Raw genomic sequence first — 6,805 nt, forward strand, 5'->3', positions numbered from 1 at the left:
TGCTCTCATATGAGCCACCTTTTATACAAAAATTCTAGAACTCCCAAAAGTTCCCATGTGGGATTATTGTCAAGCCCTCTCCCACATTCATCTACAAAGTGGAACTCTTTACAAGAGCCCTAAGTATCTTTTTTGTTGCATCCTTGTATTAATCTTCATTTGTCATGCAACACTCCCCCCTTCCTATTTTGCGCACGTCCTCGAGCGCGGTAGTAGCAAGAGCTGCAACAAAAAAAAACAATGGATACAAATAAAGTCTCTTATTGAAAAAAAAGAAAAGAAAAGAAAAACCAGCAATGATAATTTCACACGTGAGCATACAAGTGCAAGGCTGATTAAAGTTTTAATGAGTACTAAAATAGGTGAGTAAAGTCTAGTCAAAGTGAGACTGAAGTGGTAGATAGTGCTATGCAAAGGCAAGTGTGCTTTGTACACCGCCGGTTATGACCGCAGTCTCAATGTCCTACAAGTACTTAAGTTATTCCTAAGTGGCAAACCTACTCCTAAATATGAGCAAAGGTGTTTGGAACTCTTTTTTTTTTTGATATGTGTGTAGAAGGTGATAAAGATTAAGGTTCTATCCCAAAGAGACCCAAGCAATGGCCAAGAGACCTCCGCCAAGAGAATCTAAAGACCGCTAAGTATCTCAAGGGCGACAGACCCTTTTTCTTTCTTTTATGACCTAAGGAGTACCCCATGAAGATGAGGGCATCGGTCTCGAGGGCCCATAGTGTACCCCAGAGTCCTACCAACATCCATCAAGGCGATAGATTCCTCAAAGGTCTTTTTCTGAAGTTTTTAGACATCAGTGTTCACCCCATGGAAACCAAGGCATCGGCCCGAAGGTGCTAAGACAACCCCAGGTCCTACCAAGCATTTCTCATGGCTGTAGACACGGCATGTCTCAGTTTACTTTGGATATATATTTTTTTAGGGTATAATTTTTTTTATAAATTTTTATTACTCCTAGCACCCAGCTCATATCTAAGAGGTAGCCACCACTAGGGATAACTAATATACCTTGAAAGCATAAGAACTTAGCATATTCCCTTGGTATAATTTTTTTTATAAATTTTTATTACTCCTAGCACCCAGCTCATATCTAAGAGGTAGCCACCACTAGGGATAACTAATATACCTTGAAAGCATAAGAACTTAGCATATTCCCTTGGTATATATCCTACACTGTCTTTAGATAGAAATATCTTTTCCTAAGTCTTCTAAGACTCTAGAATTCACTCACCATATTTTAACAACTAATCAAAAACTTAAACCAGCCAACATTGTGTGAACATGCAAACCATATATTCGAAAGATAAGAGCACAAAAAGAAGTAAAGATTAAGATTTGAATACACCTGTTGTAGTGCCCTGTTGATGTTGTTCGTTTGCATTGATGCATTGCTGATTTTGTGCAGATTACTCCTCCTTGATCTTTGTAAGCGTAGCATGTCTCCCCCCTTCCTAATTTGTTTGCACGATAGGTGGACTATTGGGGCGTGTTTGATGCTTTTGTTTTTTACGGAGATCTCTGTAAAATTTTTATTAACAAACACGAAAAGAAAAGAAAAAAATAAAATTTGCCATTGGTGCCAAACACCGAATATAGCCGAGGGAAAAAACCCAGTGGGAGAAAAGTGCCCTGGCTTGTCGATCTTATTATGGAGTCACTGAACTTACCCTTGCGCTGGTGGTGGATCCGTGTCCTCGTCTGCTGGAAAGATGGTATCTATTTCCTCAGGATGCAGAGACAACCCCTCACAAAAACCGGCCGCTGGAGAAGGTGGTAGAGGAAGGAGTGCTTCCTCACTAAAGTATGGCATTGGTTCTATGGGAAGGTTAATCAGACAGTTTCGATTTTGGAACTGTGCAATGTAGGTACTCATATTGATCCAATATTGACATGTGGAGGCTTGGGGGAGGAGGGCTTACAAGATCGGTGGTTGCAAGTCATTTAGGCTTGTATCCCTCCATTGTTGTGCTTGAACCTCCTCAAGTAATCTACGTTGATTTGGTCCTCTCTCTGGTATTCTCACATTAAGAAGATTATGGCGTTGGGGTGTAACTCCCACAATTTGCTTCATTAAGCCCGTGCCATATCGTCTAAAGTAAGAGCAGCATATCCAACAAATATGTGAAGCTTCTTCTAATACAAGCCGTGCACACTCTTGACAATGTGGAAATGGGTGATGCTGTTGATAGAATAATGTGACAAAGTGATGCCCACAGCAATTTTCACCTAAGGGAGCATAGAAGTACCTAGAATGTGTTTGAAATGGAGGAGCACTATAACCCCCGCGATGATCTGGTCGAGTACTATCGGGGTCAATGCATGGTGGACATGTATCTCGCCAAATATCCATCAGGAGTTATCTTATCCGCCGCTCGCCCGCTCCCTCCCGGATTTCCCGCCGGCTCCAGCTGCCTCCACGCGGCTTCTGCAACGACGCGCTTGCCCGCACCGTTCGCCTTCACTCCTTGCAGCTGCAGCAACCGCCTTCACAACTCAACGTCACACAGCTACAGCCAGTTTTGCCGGTTGCCTCCACTGCAACTACCTCGCCTTCGCACTTCCTCCAACTGCCTCTGCAGGCTTCTTCGCTTGTTGGCCTCGCAACCGCCACCTCCACTCCACACGCAGCCGCTTCCACTTCCAGCTGGCCGCCACAGCTGCGCTTCCACTTCGCTTTCTTGCAACTGCCGCCCACCCGCTTCTGCCCTACTGCCTTCTGCTTAGCTACCTTCGCCTGCACTCAGTGTGCCGACGGCCACCGTTTCCTTCGCAGCCACCATAGCCACCTTCCACGCAGCCGCTTCCACTTCGAGCTACAGCCACGTGAATATATATATATATATATATATATATTCTTGCCGCCTTCGCCTCTACTTCAACTGCCTGCGGCCTTCAGCTTCACGCCGTGCTGCTTCTCGCCTTCTCTTTACTATGCCTGCCGACACACTGTCGACTGCCTACAGCCTCCCACTGCAGCGCTCTCTGCCGACGCCTTCCTCCAGCTGCCACGTCAGAAGTAAAGATATATATATATTTTTTTAAAGCTGCCTTCTCTCTCCTTTCAACCGCCGTCTATTCCTTCGCCGTCTGCAGGCTCTCCAATGTATTTATATGTGTATAAATAGATATATATATATATATATATATATCTATTTATTTTTCTTTGCTGCGACGCCTCCCCACAAAACAACAAAACAACAAAACAATAAAGGAAAAAAAAAACCTCTTCACTACTTCCTACCTATCTCTCGCCAACTTGCAACAAAAATACAAAAACAGAAAGTACTTAAATTCTGATTAATGGCGGGATTACTCAACCGCAATGGGGTTTAAATTTTTTCCTGCTTCTCATTAAAAAAACGAAAACACACAAGGCGCCCTTGAGATCACACACTCAATGCCCTAAACCTCAAAACAAAAAGAAATAGTGGTAGTAATGCAGGCTTCTCAACCGGTTTTGAGTCTTCTCCCCGGCAGCGGCGCCAATGGAGAGACGGAAAACTCTCTCACTTGTAGCAAGAGTAGTATGATCCACACTTAGCTCAATCCAATGGGATTTGCATCCCTTTCGGAGCTAGGGATTCAACCCGTACCGGTGCACAAAAGCTTATCCATTTGATGGAGAGAATGCTAAGAAAACTACAACTAATGACATAGACTCAACACACACTCAAGCTCAATCTTGCTATTGCTCACTCAACTCCACATTCCACTCATCCATACATCCAAACAAGAAGAAAGCTTAGCTATTGCTCACACAAGATCAAAGCATTCTTCATTCTCAAATACTCATTTCCCTAGCATGCACACAACTCTTGAAGCTATCAATAAGAAACATGCATACTAGAGAATTGACAAAAGAAGAGAGACAAATATCAACTCATTGCATTGAATTAACAAAAGAATAGAACTTACAACAATGTAGATGGGGAGTGAGAAGAGCTTGCACCTCTATGGAAGAAGAGGGAGAGCTAGTCTCAAGAGAGCTCAAACATGAGTTTGCCCAATGTGTCCATGCTCTCATATGAGCCACCTTTTATACAAAAATTCTAGAACTCCCAAAAGTTCCCATGTGGGATTATTGTCAAGCCCTCTCCCACATTCATCTACAAAGTGGAACTCTTTACAAGAGCCCTAAGTATCTTTTTTGTTGCATCCTTGTATTAATCTTCATTTGTCATGCAACAGCATCAGTCACTACTATAAAGAATGGTCTTTGAAAATCAGGTAGTGTTAGAACTGGTGCTTGTGTTAAAGCATTCTTGAGTGTTGCAAAAGATTTATCTTCCTTTTCACAGTCCAATTGAAATTTGTAGCTTTCTTAAGGAGTTGAGTCAAAGGATGAGAAATACAAGCAAAATTCTTGACGAACTTTCTATAATAACTACATAGGCCAAGAAAAGATCTAAGATCATGTATGTTTCTAGGCATAGGCCAAGAAGCAATACACTCAATTTTCTTAGGATCTACACGAATCCCTTTAACCGACACTATATGACCTAAGTATTCAATCTCTTCTTGAAAGAAAGAACTCTTTTCAAGGATTGACATACAATTCATTTTCTCTCAAAAGGTTGAACACTTGTTCCAAGTGTTGTTCATGCTCTTGTCGATCCTTGCTGAAAACAAGAATGTCATCAAAGAACACTATAACAAAACTTTGAAACTTAAGGAATATATGATTCATCATACGGCTGAAAGTAGCTGGAGCATTGGTCAAACCAAATGGCATAACCAAAAACTCATAATGACCAGTTTGGGTTCTAAAAGCTGTCTTGAAAATGTCAGATTGAGTCATACGAACTTGATGATACCCAGACTTTAGGTCAATCTTGCTAAAGACCTTTGATCTTCTAAGCTTATCATCAAGAAGATCATCTACCCTAGGAATAGGATATCTGTTCTTGATAGTAATCTTATTCAATGCACGATAGTCTACACACATTCGGTAAGTTCTGTTCTTCTTCTTAACAAGAAGTACTGGAGCTCCAAAAGGTGAACTACTAGGTCGAATAAGGCCTCTCTCTAGCAAGTCTTCTATTTGGCTTTGGATTTCTTTTTGCTCTAAATTGTTGACTCTATAGGGAGCTTTACAAGGCGGGGAATTTCCAGGCAATAAGTCAATACTATGATCCTCAGGCCTAGACTTAGGTAATCTTGGAGGCAGATCCTCCATTAAACAGTCACTAAATTTGGAGATAAAAGAATCAAACTTTGGTCTTTTGGATGTGTCAGACTCAGCATCAAGCTGGTTAACCCATACCATATAAGTCTTGTCTCTTTTTCTTAGAGCTCTCTTTGCTTGAGTGTGACTCAACAAAGGACTCATTTCTCCTTTAACTTGACACTGGAGGATAATATTTTCATTGTCCTTCCTTAGAGAAATGCTATGAGTGTCATAGTCTATAATAGGATTGTATTTGTGTCTCCAAGGCATACCCAAAATTATATCTACCCCTTGTAAAGGTGCAACTAAGAAATCCCTCTTTTCCGTTAAAGGTTTAATGCATAAATCCAAATCTTTCTTGCATGCAATTATACTTTGTTCCAGTAAATGCTGCTTTGACTTTATAGTGCATAGGTAAAGAATGAAGATTTAATGCTTTAAGTACCTTTTCAGAAATGAAATCATGTGTACTACTATCATCATGCAAAATAAGAACTTCATGTCCATTTATCGTTCCTTTTATTTTAAGCAAAGAATGAACATGAGGTTTACCTTCTTGTTCTGAGTAATCTGGATTGAAATTACCCTCTTGCTCAAATGATTCTTCTTCATTGTCGTCTTCTTCAATCATGTTGATTCGAGCTGCTGCCTCGGGGGGGTCACTCGTATAAATATGTAAGTATCACGTGGGTTCAACAGAAGGACATTTTAAATATTTAAAACTTACAGAAATATATTTACAGAGGGGATTTATTTATTGTATTTTTTTAAAAAAAATTACAGATTTGAATAGGAAAGGATACATTATATTCACTAAAAAATTCACAGATAAGGGACTTTTTAAATAGGCCTTGAACGCACGTGATATAGAGGATTTACATATAGTGACCCCCCCGAGGCTGCTGCTGCTGTGCTGGATTCTTGGTACGCTCCGGACAATTCGGTGCTATGTGACCTTCTTTGTGGCACTTGAAACATTTGATAGGAGATGTCTTCGGTTTGCCACCATTGACTTTCTTATTAGTACTCATGTTGCCTTTAGCCTCGTCCTTGCCTTTGTCATAACCTGGTTTATACATCTTCTTTGAAGCATAAAAAGATTTAGTAAATGGTTTAGAAGAAGTACCCTCATGTGCTTTAATCTCTTTAGGAAAACCATTTTTACGTTTTGAATTAGTTGCCAGAGATATTGTCTGAAGATAGTGAATGAGGTCGAAACATATTCACATGGGCCCTAATGGTAGATCAAAGGCTCGATATGAATTTCCTTTTTTGATCCTTCTCGTTGACTCTATCCACAACCTGCACCTGTAATAAAGTATTCCAGAACTTTTCTACATACTGTGACATAGTTTCCTTTTCCAATTGATGCAAAGTGTCCCATTGGTGCCTAACTTTGGACTTGAATTGTGAGGGTAAAAAGTGCTTTTTAACCAGCCGTTGAAATCTTTTCCAAGAGTCTGGCTTGTCTCACGACCTTGCTTTATTACACTCCACCATAAAGCTGCACTGTCTACCAAATGATTGACTGCACATTTAATCTTATCATTCTCTGAAAATTTTTCTCCAGAAAATAAGTCATCTAGTTGACTAAGCCAAGCTAAAATGACTCTAGCATCCTTCTTT

This window comes from Cibotium barometz, chromosome 16 (genome assembly GCF_041138505.1).
Source record: "Cibotium barometz isolate CiBa-2024 chromosome 16, ASM4113850v1, whole genome shotgun sequence".
Lineage (NCBI taxonomy): Eukaryota > Viridiplantae > Streptophyta > Polypodiopsida > Cyatheales > Cibotiaceae > Cibotium > Cibotium barometz.